Raw genomic sequence first — 20,340 nt, forward strand, 5'->3', positions numbered from 1 at the left:
CAGAGGTTACTGTCCCACCTGGGTTACTGTGTGGAAGCCCTGAAAAACAACCAGTTGATTTGCAACCTCTGTGCAAATCCTGCGTGTGACTCATGAATTTAATCAATTAGACACAAAATATCTTGTGACTCTCTGGATGGGGCACCATATGTTGCAACAGAAAAAGAGCACTTTAGGAGGAGGCAGTTTGGTGTTTTTGGAAAGATGACATTGGAGAGAAAATGTAGAAAATGTGTTTGGCTTTAAATATTAGGACTTCAAAACAAAACCCAGCCGTTGTTTTGCATAGTTCACTGAGCTAAAGATTGTTTTGGGGATTGGAGTCATCCTGTTCTTACGGGCACTCAACTATTTCTGGTGTTGGTGTCACTGCTCGGGGGTGTGTTACTGTGCATGTGATTGTGGTTTGTCCTTTCTGACTGTTCATGGCAGGCAAACTTTGGGGCTTTGCAGAGCTCACTAATCACTGAGTTCAGTTTGGCCAGGGACATTGGGAAAATTACCACTGGAAGGTGAGTGAGGCAGAGAGGGCAGAAGGAGTGGGGAAGACACCTGGGGGATTTGAAGAAAAGGAGGGAAGGAAAAAGGAAAAAGAAGAATGAACACACAGTTCTATTCAAACCTATTCCAAGATCCTTTCTCTGGGCATTGCTGTACTGATTTCCCTTCTGATTCTTCTCATCTCTGCTTTTGGAGAGAAATGTTGGCTAGCTCTCAAAATACCTTGGGAATAAACCTCTGCTGATGGGTGAATGATGAGATCCTCGAGGCATTCACGCACCACTGCCCGTGGTATGGATATAATCATTCGGTGATGGAGAATCATCCAGTTTCATCCAGTATTGATGAGCTGTCAGTGAAAGAGTTCCAAGAGGCTTTGCTGTTTAGTAATAATATCTGTGTAGCTATAGTCTAAATATGGATGGTTTTCATATTTCAAACAGGTAATGAGATCCGAGCCCATGGAAGATGTTTTTGATGTTACTTGATGGGAAAACCTCTTTTGTCACTACTTAGTAACACATCTTAATGCTACAAATTAATTTCTGATAATTTCATGGTGTTGGCCAAGCAAGTGACCTCCACTTGCAGCTCTTTAGGTTTTTTCTTTTCTTTTTTCCTCTTTTTCTTACCACTCGTGATATACTTTTGCATTTTTTGTTAAGTTATTGATTATTTTCCAAGGCTGCTTGAAGTAGGATGAAATCCATTGTTAAGCAGACTTAGAGCAGCAATTTTCTCTTGGTTATTTCAGTTTGCCACACTGATGGAAGCAATGCATGCATGGTGAGGAATGTTCTCCTCCAGATTCTTGATGTTATTACAAGATATCACAGTGTAATAAAGAAAACAATTCCTAGGCACTGATAGCAGTGACATAATATTGCTGCTTGTCCAGATCACTGTAATCCCTCTGGTTTGCATTTGCTCCATATCAACACATTTCTGCTGCATCAGCGAAAATATTTTTCATTTTTCTGGACTGAAGAATGTTCTGGTCCGATGTGTCTTAAATTTACGGGAATTTACAAGACTGAATAACAAGCTTTCAATTGAAACCAGGGCTGGGAATGCACGGAGCTGGGGTGTGGAGCCAACTCAAACACATCACTGGGTCATTGTTCAGGAGGTTGGAGCTGTAAAAAGTTCAAGTTTTGGCTCCTACTGTTTTTAGGTCCAAGTATTGTCCTTAAGTATTTTACCATCTTTTTCAAATTTATCAGCGTTGGATGTTTTTTCATCCTACACCCATTACCTCCAGTGAGTTCCACTAAAAGTTAAATCTCTAATTGAGATTCCTTTCTGAAGGTTCCTTAGGACTGAACAGATCCCTTCTTTCTTTTACAGTTGTGAGTATTCCAGTACCAATTACATTTTGCAATATCAGTGTATAAAACTGCTAACACTGGACTTGAGTGGGAAACCAAACCCCCTCAGATGATGGAATCACTGATAATTTTAATTGATCAATGAAGCAGATCGTAGCTCAGGTAGGTCCATGTTCAATGTCTGCCCAGGAGACAGTGCAAACAAGACTGGATTTCCAATCGTGGAGCTCGTGGAATTGTCAGCAGCTTGTTTAACAAAAAAGGTGACAAATGAGAGCCACTCTTTACGTCATCATGTCATAGCTCTGAACTAGAAAAAGTTGACTGGCTGCATAAATTCAATCACATAATCAGTGGTTTCATGGATTAAAACCATGTGCATGGGGAAAAATATCCTCTTTTCTCTCTACTATTTCTTCGTCCAAGAAGCCCTTTTTTAGACTATTTGACAAAAGTGAGTGTGTAACTGAATTCAGGAACAGCATCAGATGACACACAGGCTGTCATATGTTAGTTAAAAAAAAAAAAAAAAAAAGAAAAATAGTTACCATAACAACTGACTCACCACTTGTATTTCCAAGAGAGAGAATATCTTAAAAGAAAATGCGATGGGTCAGTCCATGTGTGTTGGTGCTGTCAGTGAACAAGCAGGAACATTTTTCATGGGTGGCAAGAATTATTTTTTTCTTATTCAAATAAGGATTTGATCTCAGAAATAAGATTGTGCTTCTTAGAGGATCCTTTCCATTGAAACAACAATCCAAGAAATTATGTTTAAAAACAAATACAAAATTCCCAACCCTGATCACTGGATTTCTAAACAAATTAGGGAGCACTCTTTTTTTCTTTTAGAATTACTGATTTTTCTTTTGGGGGCTTCATTGCTGAAGAACTGATCCTGCTGATGTCTGAAGTCATCAGGAATTTCACTGCTGACGTTGGAGTGTGCATGATCAAGCCTTGACATGATTTATTTTCTATTTTATCAGCCCCTCTGAGCCTGCTTCAAAGCCACTCCCCCAGATGTGTTTCCTGTGTCTCCTCTGAGCCCTCAGTGCCAAAATTTGACATCATCACTCCAGGCAGCCTGAGGATCATCAGAGACTTTGAACACTTGCTGGTAATTTCCACTACAGACAAATACTCTGCTGTTACAGGTTTTGACCCTACCCCCTCTTTCCTGCGGGCAGTGATAAATAAAGAATTTCTGCAGAATCTGATTATTTTTAATCTGACATTTCATACATTTTCCTGGGTTAGGGCAGAGGGAATCACAGAATCTTTTAGGTTTGAAAAGACCTCCAGTAGCATCGAGTCCAATCTGTGACCAGTCCCCAACTTGTCTCCCAGCTAGAGCACTGAGACACATATCCAGTCATTATTTGTATAATAACTGCAGCTATTATGATGTTTCCCCTCTATTTTATATTCAGTTTTGTTCTTATCTGGCCTGCATTTCAGCAAACAGTTCTGCTTCTTTTAGCCCATAGATAGTTGTTGTAATTTTGATGATTTTGTCTGGAATTTTGCATGAAGTCATCACTGTAGTAATTACCATATTTCAAAAGTAATGAAGCCTGACTTCTCCACATATGACATGGAAAAAGAAATACTAAGGTTTAGACTCATGTAAATTAATGTGCTCTAGGAAGAAATAATTCTTCATTAGCAACAATATGTAAATTTGGTATCGAAAGTGTCTACAATAACTTTACTTTCTTAATAGTTTCTCTTTGAGTTCTCTTAAGGGTCTGAAAGACATTTATTTGGGTATAATGAGACCCTGTTGGAGCCCAGGGTCAGGCATTTCATGGCTGTGCATGCAGCCCTCCCCCAGGCACTGCTTCCCACGGATTTCTCAGCACCACACGGTGGCTGCTTGAAAGAACAAATTAGTCGTAGTGTACATAAGTTCTGTGAATTTAAATGTACACGTTTACCTCCCTGGAGACGTGTCAGGACCCGAGATCCCATACAATCACATGGCCTGGGCACAATGGCTTTGGTTCTCTGCAGCAGCTCAGACCTGTCTCTAATAGGTGCAAAATAAAAACTACCACCCCTATCCATAATTACTTCTCTCCATAATTACTTTTTCACCACACCAGAAATTGTATTTTGTCAAAACCAAGCCAGAAACCATTGTTGTCTTTCTACTGTTGGAATTAAATGTGTCCCTTTCAATCCCTCCCAGCTTGCATCTTCCTCTACTTCATTCCAAGTACTCTGGGGCTTTGGCAATGTAAAACTAAAGCTTGTGTGTGGAGTGAGGCACACCCTGGGTAACCCTCTGTCTGTGCAGGTGATTTAGTCTCTACTCAATTTCTGAAATAATTAATAATAATGATCCTGTCCTGACAGGTCAATGCACCACACATGTGTATGAATGTGAACATACAGACCTGTGTGTGTGTGTGTGCTGTGCTTGTTTAGTTTCTTGTAAAACATCAGGGTTACCTCACATGGTATTTTACCTTTCAGACACCTGTTTGCACACTGGGAGCCCTACAGAACTAGAGCTAGAAAGATATAATTATGAAAAGCACCTTGCAGCCCTGTGTTGAAATAGCAGCTAAATCAATTTGTCAGATTCCCCTCTATAATCTCTCGTACACATCTGTAATCTCATTTCACAACAAAGTGATGATTAACATGTTTGCTGATTTAGCAATTAGAATCCTTGGGCTGGTCCTGAACATGCTGATTCTCTCAGAGATGTGAGGAGAGCAGGAGCTGCTGCACTGATTGGGATAAGAGGGGTCCCAGCATGTGCCAAGCACATCCACGTTAACTCAGTGTAATGAGGCATCAATTTGGAGTCAGACTCTCCCTGTACAAATCTCGTACCTGCTCAGCTTTACTGCAGCCTCCACAGCCCAGGAGAGATTCCCCACGTTGTTATTCTGAGACTTGTTAACTAATTTTTATAAAAGATTATTTATTGGTTGGTAACAGGAATTAAGCTTTCGTGTAAAAGCTCTTACTCTGAGTTTATCTAGATCCAAAGTTCCTGCATGGCCACTTATCCTCTCAATCAAAAATACAATGGACAGCTTAGATAAATTTAAACTTATCAACTCTGTATTTTGAACATCCTTCTTGTTGATATCTGTTACAATTCCATATTCTCATCAAATTCACTGTTTTGATGTTGTACTTTTAATGACCTTTTTTTGTTTGTTTTCATCTGTTCTGCTTGTAACTTCAGTCTAAATAAAGCAAAGCTGTGGTTCCAAGCATTACAAAAACATTTAATTTTTTTCATTGCCCCTGGAAGCTACAGAGAATTAGAAGCCACTTCTGAAAATATGGATGTAGTGATGTGGTGATGATCTTTGGAGGAAACTGCCTGTTATTAGAACTCATTTGATTAAAGAAGCTTCTAGCTGGTTTTGACCACTTTTTTTTTTTTTTTTTTTTTTTTTTGACCACTTTTGACATATGTCCCTCTCTAAATCATGCCCTGAAATAATTTGGGATTTTGAGTCCGACCATGTAACAGGATCATTGTGAGCCTTGATAGGAGTGGTGTTCCTTTTGGTGCTAAGGAAAATGAACAAAACAAAACTATAGAATGCTTTCCTTTGGCTCTTGGGTTTGTTTTGTTTTAAACTTTCAGATTGGCTGCTTAGCATTTTGCTTAAAGAAAAGCCAAGCTCACACACATGGAAGATTGCCAGAGACTCTAATCCCTATTTTGGTTAAATTACAGTACCCAGATTTTGGTAACAAAGCGCATTGATTTTATATTCAAAAAGATTTTTATATTTAGTCTGTTAACCTTTTGTAATTCCCACCCACAGCTTTACACTGGGGAACATTTTGATGCTAATTGTTGTCAGTAGGGAATCTGCCACGGCCCCTCGGGAATGTCAATCCACTGAATTGGAATGCAGGTGCTGGTAATTGCAGGACTGGTATTGTCTGCTGGCTGCAGCGTCTATGTCTCCAACAATTCTTTTCACACTGGATTTGAGAACATTTTAAAAAAAATAAATCCGGCATTTGAAGATAGCCTTACATTATATTGACCATAAAGAAAGGAGCTGGAGACATTTTTCCTCTAATTGCTAAGACAGTTTTCCGTCCTTGCAGTTGGAAACCACCCTGCACAGGGCAGATCTCAGGTTCAACAGCCATTGTGTGGTATTTAACATTTCCCTGGGGGTTTGGATGCTTGCAGGAATTGTTCTGGGGTGGCTCCTGAAGGCTGCTGGTGTAACATCATCATGCACTGGATGTGACATGGGAATGGCAGGCAAAGAGAGGTTTGTGCTCTGAGCCCAGACCCTCCGAGTGATACTGGACATATTGCTTCCTTCCAGCCCTGCTTTTCTCAGGATAAAATAACATATTGCTTTTCCTTTAGACATCTCAAACCCTCGTGGCTACTCTGAACTCCAGCAAAACTCTCTCCCATCATTTTTGTGGGCACTTGGGTGTGTTTTCTATCCAAAAGAAAACTTAATATTCTTTACTTTTACTAGAATCTTCATTATTTTCTTCATAAGATCTCCGTGGTGCAGAGTTAATGATTATGCAACAGCACTTTGTTTGGAATACACAATATGCTAAAGTGCTGCCTGGGAAAATATTTTAAATACAGACTAGTCATTACTTTTATTAAATGATTATAATTTTAGTGGGTTTGATGAACCCTCCCCCTGAGTGAAGTCTTTGTTTCCACAGAATCCTTTAATATGGATGAGAGTCATTCTCACAAAAAATATCTTTAGTGAGCTGAAGTTACTATACAGAGAAAAAAGAAAAATTACGGTCAAAAATAGAAGATTCCCATATTCTTTGCTGTAATATAAGATTTTTTTCAATGAAAACCACTCGAATTCAATTTTGGTTCCTAAGGATTGTGTTAAAAAGTGTAAAGGCAGTGAACAATCATGATGAAATCTCAGAATCACAGAATTGTTGAGGCTGGGAAAGACCAAGACCAGCAGTGAGCCCAGCATCACCACTGTGCCCACCACCAAACCATGGCCCCACCTGCCACAGTGTTTTGAGCATTTCAAGGGATGGGAACTCCATCCAGCTGCCTGGTCAGCCCCAGGAAACTTCTCCTAATTTTTCTAAACCTCCCCTGGTGCAACTTGAGGCCATTTCCTCTTGTCCTGTCCCTCGTTACCTGGGAGAAGGGATGGACACCCACCTCCCTGTTTTATTCTGCCAATGCCATCAATGAAATAGAGGCAGGTTTGGGGGTTGTTTGCATATCCTAACATGTTTATTCATGCTCTCAGAAGTTTGGCCTCTGTAGCAATGCTAATGGGGTCATAAATTAAAACATGTTTGCTTCTATACTGCACTTCTGCTGAGTGCATTACTGTGGATACATCACACTTGATAATTTTCTTTGGCATCAGTACAGTAGTGAAATAGTCCTTGGTAACTTGAGTTAATACTAGTTCATTTAACAAAAATTAAATATATTTTGCTTTCTGCTGAATAGATCATCTTTTATCTTCTTTTTTTTTTTCCCCTGAATGAACAAAGCTCTTTGGTGAATTGACTCCTGCATTAAAGACTAATGCAGTGTGTCTGGTCACCTTTAAATGAAATGTCTATTACCCCTAGGACCAATAACTCTTTCTTTTTAAAAACCTGCAGTTAAATGAGGATGATTTTGCAGCATTTATTCTGCTACAAACAGATAATAACTCTTTGTGGGATGTTAACAAACATTCCAGCTGCATCTGTGGGGCTGCTGCCCTGTCAGCCTCACTCAAGGTCCTTCCCTGCCAATGTTTTTCCTTCCCACCCTCCCACCCACCCACCCTCAACTTCTGGCTTGGTGTCCTACACAAGTGATTAGTGTGCTGTAATTGAATTGGCTGTAAAAAGATAATTAATTGATATTTCACTCCCAGAGAGGTCAGGCTGCCCTATCTTGAAGGGTTGTTATGGAAGGAGTCATTCTGCTGGCACTCAGCCCTCAAAGGTGGCACATGAGCCTTGTCTTGCTGGTAGTAATAATGGCTGTAATTAAAATTAACATGAGGGGGGTATTTAAGGAATGATTCTCTGATTTGGATGCTTTAGCTTCACTTGAAACTGGGATTTATTTTAATGCTCAGCATAAGACACTTTCAAATGAAAGCCTGTGCTATGTAATGTGGGACCACAGAACTATCACTAGAGGTGTGTAACATTTGAGAGGAACCTGTCAGGACCTCAAAACAATTGATCTTAAACACCTTTCTTTGAACAGCTGCTTATTTTGAGATTATTTCAGCTAAAGATTGGCATGAATAATTTTTTTTTTAAATAAATGGATTATCCACATGTAGGACTTCACTGATGTTTAAGAGGCTCTTAAACATTTCCTTTAAGAGTGTGTGACACAAGAGCTATCAATTAATAATATAATAATATTAAAAACACATTAAATTTAGTGTCACAGGAACCTTTCTGAAACTGTTAGTGCATTAAGAACCTGGAGTTATTCTGTAAGGAGTGTGGTTCTCACTCATTGCCCAGAGAATAAATACTGCTACTACAGCAAAAGCTAATGGGGAGAAAGATGTTATTTAATGTCCTTGCAGAGGCAAAGACTTAACTTTTATCACACCATATAATGATAAAGTTATGGTGCTGTGGAGAGAGCTGCAGCACTGCCAACTGCAAAGTTCCTGTTTAAGGTCTTCTAGCTCAGATAAAGCATTGCAGTAGAACATGATCTTTCTTTCCATTTCACCCCACAAAATTTGAGGCAAGCAGTGCTATTAGATTCATATTAAACAGCTTTCCAACACCAGACATTCCTGCCAGGATGGGGGATGACCCATCAAACATTCTCCTGGATTCTGGTTTGTGTTGTTAAGTGCTTCTGCAAGTTCCCACCCAATAAGGACGTGACCAGAGCAGCTCTCTGCAGGTCTCACAGGGATTAGAAGTTAATTAATAGGGAAATTTTGGTTCCTGCAGGGTGTATTGGTATAAAATTGTCATGAGGGGTCACAGTGCTCTGTAATTGTCCACTGTGTTGGTTGTTCATGCAAGGTGGAATCAGTTCTGTTACACCTGAGTGGAAAGGGGGAAAAAACCTCCCAATTTTGTGCAATTCTGTCAACAGAATTCCTCAGGCTTTGCAGTACTTCTTACAGTGGGATTTCAGGAAAGGAAGAAAAGAAAAAGCTGTTAAACTTCTGTCTGTGCCAACCTTAGTGCAAAATACTGTGTTTGCATGGATACAATACACTAAAATGAGCAAAGCAGTGGTGTATGCATTTAGCTCCAGGAAATAGTCCAGAAAATAACTTGTTCAGAAAATAACTGAAGATGTATTGGGAAAATTCTAGGGGAAAAGCCTAGATCCTATTATTCAAACTGAGAAAGATGTGGCAATTCCCAAAGTTCAGGTATAGATAACTATTTACTATTTATAGAGAACTGTTTACTTCACTCCCAGTAAGAATGTTCCAAAAGGGAAGAGCAGATGAGAACCTCAGATCAGATAAAGCGCTCCAACTTCTGGTTTCAAATTCTTTTGACTGTTGAGTTGTACATTCTGGCTTTTGTCTTCACACTGCAGGGGATGCTGATAGTTTAGTGACCAGGATCCAATTTTGTTTACAGAAATAAATAATAGGAAATCACAAGAGAATCTTAATGTATGTAAATCAAAATCCACCATAGTCAAGTGCTGATGATTTTGCATTTGTTCTTAACTTAAGAATGCAAAGGAAAACACTAGCACATCATAAATTACACCATTTTTGGCACTTCCCCGGAGCACTACAGAAATACTTTTTTTTTTTTTCTTCCCCCTGCAGAAAGGAGGCAAAAAGCCAAGTGGCAGGATATCTGCTGAGAAAGCTGAGAAGATGACAGTCTCGCAGGAGAAGAGGGAAGGCAGCAGGTATGTGTGAAGCAGGATTGCTGCTGCTCAGCTGGAGGCTGCTGCCTGCCCAAAGCACATCGATCCCCCTGCGAGGCACCTCCCCTCCCTGCTGCTGTCCCCGGGTCAAGGTTTTGGTTTCTGGGCACTGTGGGGTCACACTGCCTTCCACATTTCACTCCTCTTTCTTCCTTATAGCCTGGCTTGTGCCTGCAATGACATTTTTCAGTCCTTCACTCTAGAGGTTTTGGGGTTTTTTGGTGCTTGGGTGGGGGGTTTAAGTGTTTTTCTTGTTTTAGTAGAGCTTTTCCCCCCTTAATTCAGATGAAGTAGGTTGGGGAAAGGGTTTCACCACACCTTTAGAATTGTCATCAAATCTATTTTACACGTTTTTTAGGTGAGAAAACCTTTTCAGCTAAGTTTTACAGTCTGCTCTGATGAGACTTGAGTAATTCCATCTAACCTTGCCATTACACCTGACTTTGCCACTTGAAAACTGGTGTCTTGAAACAAACCTCCAAAATTGCACAGCATAGGATGTAGAAAGTTAAAAAGAAAATAATTACATAGAGAAGAAAACCTTCTTTTCTGCTTATTAGGTTGGTCAAGTTTTGCAACGGTGGTTTGAACTATGGCAAAGTTCGTTGTTTATTTAATTAATATTAAAATTATTGTTTATTTGATCACAGAACATCCCTGCTCTCCAGAAAAAAAAAAAAAAAAAAAAAAAGAAAAGGCAATCAAATCACCACCATGACCCACTAGTTTGATTTTATTGAAAATTTAGGATGGAATTTGGGGTGGAAAGTATATAATGAGCCTTTGTGGTATTAATGGATCAGAAGTTAACCCGAGCTGTAGATTTTCAGTGCATTTTTCTGGTTGCAAACAACACCAGTTTAACATTTTTCTGCTTGATAGGGGAGAATTAAGTAACTGGAAGAATAAACTGTCATTTCAAGCGCAGTGAATAAACCTTCCTTTTTATAAGCACCACGTGGGAACATGGTAAATAAACCCTCTGGTTTCTTGTAACCATTTAATCGATAGCTCAGAGAGAAATCCTGAATCTTTTCCACGCTCCAGCCACAGATGTGCTCACATTAAGGCTGTGGTATGACAGTAAATGAAATTGCAGCTACAGCAGCAAGTATTAGGGGGAAATGAAAATTCCTGACTCAGAGGAGCAGGGCAATGACAGAAAGACTCCTCATTATAGATCTCTTCATGTGGAGAAGAATGACTGGTAAATGAGGTTTGTGTGACACAAAGAGGATGGAAATACAGTTGGACGTTCAGGCAGAAATTGTGCTCACTGTACAAAACAAACAGAAGAATGGGGCAGAGCTCATTTGCATTTCTTAGCTGAAAAAATGAGCAGGGAGATAGAAATCCTCTGACATGGGTGGAAGTTGCAGCAGTTCAGAGAAAGGTATTGTTTATCTTCCCCATTATTTGGGTTGTGATGAAAGTGACTTTTACGCCAGCCTGCTACTGGTAACTTCTTCAGTGTTTGCTTTAATTTCTCTGCTGTAGAGTAAGTTACAGGCTCTCAAAATACTTGAGCAGATCTGCCCTGATGACATTTTTCACCTTTGCCACTAGTTCAGCCAACAGCAAAGCATCAAATAATGGCAACAGGACTGGCTGCCATGAGCAGAGAATGGTCCCAGTGCCTAATCAGGCTGGGCCCACTGGGGTGCAGTCGTTTCTCTGCCACAGACAAGATGTTTTCTCACCTTTAACCAGTATGAGAAGTCATATTTCGGTCACAAGAGAAGGGACAATGTGCACTGGCAAATCAGAGAAGTCAAGGTGTGGAATCTGGAATAGTGGAAGTGCTGATGGCAGGGGATGGACTTTCCAGGTTTCCAACCCAAACCATTCTGGGCTTCCACTGTTCCATGAACCATTTAAAGCACACTCAAAAAAGCTTCATTTACCTCATGCAGCAGCTGTGTCCCTCATTTTTGCCTTGTGACCAGGCAATTGAGTGTAGTCTCTTGGGGTTGTTTTCTTTAAATGGCATCACTTGGATGCATTCAAACCCTTTAATCTGAACCTGTTTGTTTTAGTCAGTTACATGGCCTAAAGAGTTGCAAATCCCAGATTTATGGATCTGGAATAGCTGGAGGTGCCTTCACAAAACACCATCCTCCTCTGTGATCTGTCTTTGAGTATCAGATTTCTTGGTACTTTCCAGTCTTGGAGAAGTACAAAGGGTGCTGCTCATCCAGCTGGGATTGCCTGTGATTGTCACAGTGTGATGGGAAGGGTCTGTCCCTGTGTGCTGAGGGGATCTGCCTGAGAGACCCCTGAAATGAACCACTTGAAATGCTTGACTTTTCAATATTTTACCCCATTAAAGACCAGGAGTAACCCAAATAATCAACGTACACAGACAAAGCACAGTGCTGAATTTCGGACAGGGCACTCAGGCTCCTCCCAGCTCTTTCCCACCTGGATGCTCCCCTCCCTCTGCTGATCATTCTCACCCAGCAGCAGGACCTGAGTTTTTCTTTAGCTTCACCCAGAAGTCGCTCTCTGCCTGCAGTGGCAGCCGCTCCATTATCACCAGGTGTATTTCAAACAATAGAAATGATTGAAACAGGAACTCCTACATTTCTGAGAAGATTAAGAATGGCACACCACCCTGTAATTTAGGTAGTTGTGCAAGTTTGCATTTGCATGAGCAGAGTGGTGCAGATTGTGTTGAATTATTCCGTAAAAATACCTTCAGGTTTTGAAAGATTTACTGTGCCATCTGTATGTTGTTTATTTTGGAGTGTTCTGGTGTGGTGGTGATGGATTTTGTGGTTGTTTTAAATGTATGTGTCTTCAAAGGCAGATGAAACTGAGCTTTATTAATTCCCTAGAAGCCCAGAGAGTGGCACGTTTGAGTCTCAGTGCTGGTTTTAAGCCTTGAGAGCCACCTTAAAATTCTGATTGACATTTATAGAATAGCTGAAATTAATTTTAAATCTATCACTCAATTCTATTTCCTTTATTAGTAAAATGAACTTCTTTCATATGTGACACTGACAGTTATTGCAAGCAGAGAGTTGTTGTCACATATTTTTGTTTTCTTCTGTTATGTGGTAAGTAGGGTCAAGATTGTGTTATAATTAATTCAGAGCAGTTGAAAATCGTATTTTCTTGAAATCTGGATGAAGCTGCTTGATGTAGCTTTACTTACATTGTTCTGTGACTTCAGTGATTTTGAATGGTTTAGACAGGGTAGTGCTTAATCATGCTAGAAGTGTAATTGGACATTACGGAGTCATGTAATCATTTAAAATTCTTCTCATATTCTTTGCCCCTTTAGCTTCTCCCTCCATATTCTGAGTCCTATTTTTAGTCAGCTGGGCACTCTGAACTGTCTGTTCATTTCCAGTGGCTCTGCAGAGATCTTCCTCATCAGGATTGTGGGTCAGAATACTCTGGGTAGGAAAAACAGTAACTTAGTCAGTACTAAATGCTGGTTCAGTTCTTTTGGGAGAAGTGGAACTTACTTGGCCTTAATTCTGCACCTGCAGCTCACACCAGTGCTGCATGTTTGAATCAGGATTTTGAAGGAAAGTAAAGTTGTAGAATTGGACATTTGTTGATAAAAGTTACAGAGCTGTAAAAACTTCTTTCTTCCCCCCATTAAAACATTTGGTTTTAATTTTACAAAACCCCTTATTTTACACATGATAATGTATTGTCATCTGGGATATGGAAAATTGTTGCAGCTGGTGGCATGAAGATTTGCTGTGGCTGCAAATAACAATATCTGGAATTTGAGGACAGCATTCAGCAAATGAAATATTTTGTGTTACAATTTGTACTTTGGACTTTAATATTTTATATGCAATGTTTCATAAAAAAGTGTAGGTGCTGTGAAAGGGTTACATGCCAGTGGAAAGTTGGTTCATCCAGTCTCAAGATGCACTTTTTAATTCCATAACACATTTTAATACATTGTTTTAAATAGATTCTTCTCAGCTGTTGAGGTGGAAGCAGCTTGTTATTTTTCCATAGCAAAGGTCACTATGCATCAGGTTGTCAGGTGGCTGGCAAATAAAACTTAAAATAAGTTTCCTCCTGCCATCCTGCTTCACTTGGAAAGGATTCTTTTAATTGCCTGGTCATTTTATTCATGCAGGAAGAATTCCTGGAATTTCCCTCTGTGATGGGGATGCCTGTCAGTGCACGGAGAATATTGAATTCTGATGGAGTGTGCGAGGTGTGGGACTTCACCAGCCGTGGATGGAAGTTGTGTGTGAATCTGGGCTGGCTGGTGATGCAGGAGGAAATGTCAGCTTCCTTTATTATTTATGCTGAGCACTATTAATTACCTGCTCTGTGATGGGGAAGCAGCAGCCCCGTGCAGAACCCAGATCCAATCAGTGCTTGTGAGCACAAAGTTTACAGAATGACCTTGTGTGTAATTACTCATTTGGTGGCTGTTAGGAAAAGGCACAAATGGAATCTGACATACATTAGAACACATTAATGATTGCCTTCCTCCCTCCATCCTCTTCTGTACAGAAAAATGATTTTAATTAAGACTTCCGTGATTAGTCATTTAATCAGTCATTAGGCCAATACAGATGGAGTCAATTAATTTTTTTACACTTGAATAGAGACTTGATGCTACTGCAAAACGTACAAGCTATTTTTTTTTTAACATTGTATCATGGGCAATTGCCTTGATGTCTGTCTGGTAAGGGTGCACTGCTCTTCCCAAAACTGGGTGGATTTACAGCACATCAGTGTTATGGCAGCTATAGGTATGTTTTATTACAGGCTTTCAAATTTTAGGGAATCAGTTTGGTTTTGAATTCAGAGTGACAGTTGTTCTTGTTATGGAATATCCTTGATTTTTAATGACTAATGTGGCAGAGTTGCCTTCTAAAGCAAGTGTATTCAGCATCTCTGAACACATTTCATTACAGATGATAATAATTTGTGTTTCAGTGCTAAATTTCATGCAAGAATTTCAAATGTTTTAAGAACTTAAGGGCCTATTTCTTTGGTGTGGGAAGGTTTTCTATACACTTGGCTGATTTAAAAAATGAGGTGGATGAATTGCAATCAAGACACAAGCTTACTCCATCAAATAATAACCTGGTGTGCCAGATGTCTGAGAGGAACAACTGCACTTGTGGAAGTGTTTGTGCAGTAAGGACAAGGAGGCCTGGGACATTTGGCTTCCATTTTAAATGTGTCTGAATTATTATTCTTGAACAGTTAAAGATCCTAATGTAAAACTAACCTATGACATGAGAGAGGGTTTCAAAAGGAAGGACTTGTGAGTCCCTCTCTGGAAAAAGTACTTGATAAAAAGGATAATCAAATGCTCAGGCAGTGTGATTTCCAGATAAAGAACCAGAAAGTGATTCAGATGGATTGCCAGCAAACAGGCTCCAGGAGTGGAAGAGGAAAATGAGTAAAAGTGGAGAATCCATTACTTAAATTATTCCATGAATCATTTTGCTCATTCACCACCACCCAAACCTCTTGAGTCCATTTCCAATGGAAGAGGAAAACAAGGCAGTTGAAATTTGTGGGAGTAGGTGGGGTTAAGAGTCTGTGCTGAGACAGATTTCTGTAATTGATGATGTTTCTGTTCCATTTTGGGCCACTGTCCCCATGCTGGGAGAGGACAGGGAGCTGTCCAGCCTCAGGGTGTGAGTGGCTCCTGTAGGTCAGGTCTGCACAGCGCCAGGAGTTTGCTGTCATGTTCTCTTGCAGAGGCAAAAGGGGAAGGAATAGATTGATTTGTGTCTTTCCTAGGAAAGCTTGTAAAGACTGAAAAATGAGCCCTGTCTTGTCTAGCCCAGGAATAATAAATAAAAGCAGGTGTGAGGTGTTGGAATTGAAAACAGCTGGATATGACGGATGTGATCCGACTTCTCTAGAGCTTCAGTCTTTAATCCCCGTGGCTCAGTGTGAATATTTCCCCCCTGATGCAATGCAGAAATAATAAATAGAACACAGCACATGGAAGGGTTCCTAGATCAAGAGTGGAGGAGGGAACAAGCCCAGTTCACTCTCTGCATGCTCACTTTTCCCTGTGCCTGTGCACTCAGGAACCTTCTCACTGCATTCTGCTGGTCCTCACTGTCCAGTCCTTGGTGTTTGCAGCAGGGCATGGCATGCTAAGCTGAAAAAATGAGAAACCTTTGTGAATTTGTGTTGCAAACTGGAATCTACCTTAATTCCAAGCAGTATTTTGGCAGATGTGTAGTGATCCCCTCCCCATGTTTGTGTCGCTTTTGCACATAAATGCTTCTCCCCTATTAAACACTGAATTGTCACTGTGAATGGCAATGGAATGCTTCCTGTAGCATTCAAATGATCAAATATTCCATTAAAAAATAGTCATCCAGCCTTATTCTGTCAAATCCTGCCCTTTGTAAACTTCCAGAGGGTGGCTTTGTCCACTGGCAAATCTGCCACCTAGTTCAGAGAGTTCCCTGCACAGAGTGGATGGGAAGAGCAGTTCCTTGATTAGAGCTAACACAGTAATTGAGGTGACATCAACTGATTCATTGCATTTGTCTGAGGCAGCAGGATTCAAAAATAGCCACAGTGCAATTCTATCCTACCCAGCAATGGTTTTCTATTTAACCTGGGTTTAAAATGCTCCAAATGCTGGGATGAATCCTTTGGCATGGCTGTGCAGTAGGATGTAAAAAAACCAACGAAATACCCACTTAAATAAATGATACGTGGGTTCTTTCCTTCATGTTTATTCTATTCCAAGAGTTTGATAAGATTCATCAGGGTCACACTTGGAAGCTGTCTTGCAAAGTAGATCATTTAGAGAAGCGTTTTGGCACCCCGCGGGTTTGTCGTATCTTCCAAGCAGGTTGTGCCAAAAGAAAATTGTAGAAACTGCTGTCACAGAGTACAAAATCATTGGATTTATAATAGGAGCCAGTGGTGAGAATTCATTATACATTCACACCTGCAGATAAAGAGCATCTAAAATTGGAAGTTTTATTCCACTCATCTTTGATCCTGATATTATTAGATTATATTAGCATCATCCCACACAAGGCTCTGGAATTGGAGCAGGTATGAATTCCATCCATTAATTTTTTCATGTAAGTCATTCTTTCTGTACATAACTTTACACATTCCTTCTGTACACAACTGTGTTTGCAGCACTGAGGCTCTTGTTGTTCTGCTGTATGGTCCCAGGCTTCCAGGAATCATTTCTCTTTTATAAACCAAGGATATAAAAACCACTCGACTCAAATCATTCCACTCTCCTGAACAGAAACTTTTCCATAATTCTAAACTATTTGGAGAGCTTATAGAAAAATAAAGATCTGCCACCTGAAGGTTTTAATCTGTACCCAGGGGAAAGTTAAAAGATGAATGCAGATTTTTGTCTATTGTTGTAAGGGAATTGATAGTTTACTCAGATGAATTAAGGCAATATTATCTCAAGTTTTATAGGCAGATACTGTACCAACATTGTGAAGCCAATTAAAAACTTAATAGCAATCCAATTAAGTTATTTTTATGAGTAGATGAAAAGTTACTGTCAGTTTATTTGTAGGCAGCAATTTAAGTAAATCTGAAAGGTTACATACTGTACAAAAGAATCTGAAAAATCTGGAGACTTTTGTTGTAAATAATCATTCCTTTTTTGCCAGACATATAGACTCTGTGTTCAGCTAAGAAATAAGCAGTGCATTGATTTTTTTTCTGATTTTAATTACTGGAGAAAATGCAATATGAGTTGTTTATTCAGAATCAATGTCACTTGATATAAAAAGTCTACAAACACAAGAATGTGGAGATTTACTTTTCTAGTCCACCTCAATATTAGCTTGTGATTTTCATGCTGTAAAGTTATAAAAATTAAACCCAGATCTGTGAATTACATGCTTTTTAAGTAGAATATAAAATACAACTGACAGAAGAGTGGATGGAGTGGAATCTACATTTGTAGAATGTGGAGGTTCTCCTGCATTTCTGAGAGATAGGAAATCATTAATATAATTTATAGAAATAAGACAATTCTCTAAAGAGAATCAGACTGATCAACCCTAGAAACAAAAGTGACACAGTTAGAAATGTAACATTTTCCAAATAGGTAATTTTGGATTTGTACAAAGAGAAAACAATGTTAAAAATAGGGTTTTCTAGGTCCACAGACTAAATAACTTGGCTTCAAAATTCTGTTCACCACCAAGGAATGCTCCTGGAATTTCTAGAGCAGCATTTCATTCACAGTGTATCAGACACATTTATTATTTCATCTGGTAGACTGAGATTAATTTTTTAATATACATTAAATGACTGACAGTATTCATTTCTACAGCATATTCCTTGGCAGTATTTGCTGGGCTGGTTTTCATCAAATAGTTGGTCACTAGGAGAAGTGTAATGTCTACCCACAGTGAACTCATTGTAGGAAGTCTGGGGAATATTTTATTTGCTGCCTCACTCCATTTGAGCCCCTTCCCAAGCAACACTGAGCTGGAGTCCCCCCACACAGATGCAATAAACCTGTTTTCTTTCCCATCTCCAGGGCTCATTTGCACAGCTCTGAATGATTAACTATGAAAATTCTTAAGTCAAAGAAGATTCCAGGTTGTGCAGCCCCTCCTGTGCTGTGTTGGATCCGTGGCTGTGGAGGTTCTAACAAAGAAAAGAGAAAATGATACTCCTTTTCTAATTAAAGAAGTAATTTTCCTTTGCAAATAGACTTTTTATCTCAGCTGCAGTGTTAAGGATCAATGGGTTGTCACATGTATGTCTTTTTAATAAATGTCAGCTGAGATGACATTAAAGTGATAGACTGATCACTGTAATCAATGCAATTCAAAATTGCTTTATGTCTTAAATGAACTCGGTTCCTTCCCGTGATTCTCCTACAGTTATCATTGTCTGAGCAGTGAAGTACAAGGTTACATCTCAGTTTGGAGTAAAACTGAGCACGGTATGGGATTCACATTTTTACATGCAGGTTTTGCAGTTTAACCCCTGGGTTCCTGCAATTCAGGGGACCTTGCTAGAGAGTCTTTCTGAAAAGGGAAAAAAAAAAAAAAAGAAAAAAAAAAAAAAAGAGAGAGAGAGAGAGAAAGAGAGAGAGGGAGAGAGAAGAAACAACGAAAGTAGAAGGGAATATTGTGGCATTTCCCCTTTCATCCCCTGCACTGCCATCTCCATAAACGAGTGAGGCCAAGGCTCACTGAGATTTTTCTTTTCCCTGTCTTGGTTGAGCCTGGCCACTCCAAACCCAGCATGGCTGAGCTCAGGCACACTCAGAGCTGCAGTCTGAGCAGGGTTCCACTGCAGAGCAGTGCCTGCGTGTGCCTCTGCTGTGCTCTGCCTGTGCTGCCACACCTGGGCTCATCCCTGCTCTTTGTGGTGCTCCTCATCCCCAGCTCCCAGAGAATCCAGGGCTGGAGCAGCTGGAGATGGCAGAGGAGAGCAAACCCCAGGGAACAGCCTGATTCCCAACCCAAGGAATCCTTCCCTACTATTATTCTCACAGCCTAATCAGTGTCTTTAAAATCTGTTTATGCAGAACACTTCAAAACTCTTTTCTTGTTCTGGATTTATTTTTTCAAACCCCCAGAGGTTCTGTAAAAACTCTCAGAATCCTTGTAAACCTTTTTATTTCTCTTAAAGCTGGCAGACTGACAGGCTTTAGTTATGCTTAGTGTTAAATTATTTATCTTCCTTTTCCCTCCTAGCCCTGACTTCTGAATCTTTAACTTGACTCTTGGGACATGTGGGGTGGGTTTTTTGGTGGGTTAGTTTTTTTTCCCCTACTTTAAAGTGAAGCCATTTTTATCTTTTGTCTGTTGTGTTTTACCATAAAAAATGTACATGTAAAATTTGAATGTGTAAGTATGTTTAAGATGTGGTATCTGATTTTTTGTAATTGTAATATGAAGTGTAATAAGATAAGTAGGACATATAAACCATTTTATGTTTACTTGTGTATGATTCTTACCACCTGCATTTAATAGTGAATCTCAAATTGATTTATTGTTTTTTTAAATGCCATTCTTACACAATATCATATTCTATATAAAACAATCCTGAGGCTCTCCTTTCTAGAATCAAATTCTTTCAAAGCCAAGAGTTTTTCAACAATAAAATGATGATGTGAACAAGTGAATTTAAAATGCACTGAGTGTTCAAAATGCAACTTTTTCATCTTGGATATTTTAGTTTTGTCTTTCTTCATTCCAAGTTGTTGACACAGTCGATTTCCTGACCTTGTTCTTTTAGACTCTTCAAATTGCCATAGATGATACTTGCCCTGATACTTCTGTTCCATTTTTACTCACATTAGTATTAAACAGTAACTTTCTGTTCCATTTTTGAAGTTGGTGACCTCTGAAGGATTTGGAACTCTGAAAGTTTCATTGGTGGAAAAATATCTGATATCATATTCTGGAAGGCCTATGGCTCATTAACTTATATCTATTAATGGCTGCAAAATTCATAAACCTTTACATAATGATTTTCTTTAACTGTAGTACTATTAATTTTTATGGTAATTTTACTGTTATTTATGATTGTCAGAAGAGTTGGTTGGAGAAGGAGAGAATCACATGGGGCTTCCAATTTGTGGGTCCTCTCTGCCTGTAGTAATTGTTGCAGGCTCTATTAAAGATTAAGGAGGTTTCAAGCTTT

At 39.5% G+C, this 20,340-nt stretch overlaps 1 long non-coding RNA gene across 1 annotated transcript; it reads left to right on the top strand.

The window, feature by feature from the left end:
• The first annotated feature begins 2,753 nt into the window (after window positions 1–2,753).
• Window positions 2,754–19,775, top strand: LOC135285195 (uncharacterized). The gene is made up of 3 exons (XR_010350173.1): window positions 2,754–2,949; window positions 9,617–9,702; window positions 18,218–19,775. It is a non-coding gene; the product is annotated as an uncharacterized LOC135285195 (long non-coding RNA).
• Window positions 19,776–20,340: the final 565 nt, after the last annotated feature.

This window comes from Passer domesticus, chromosome 22 (assembly GCF_036417665.1).
Source record: "Passer domesticus isolate bPasDom1 chromosome 22, bPasDom1.hap1, whole genome shotgun sequence".
Classification (NCBI taxonomy): Eukaryota; Metazoa; Chordata; class Aves; order Passeriformes; family Passeridae; genus Passer; species Passer domesticus.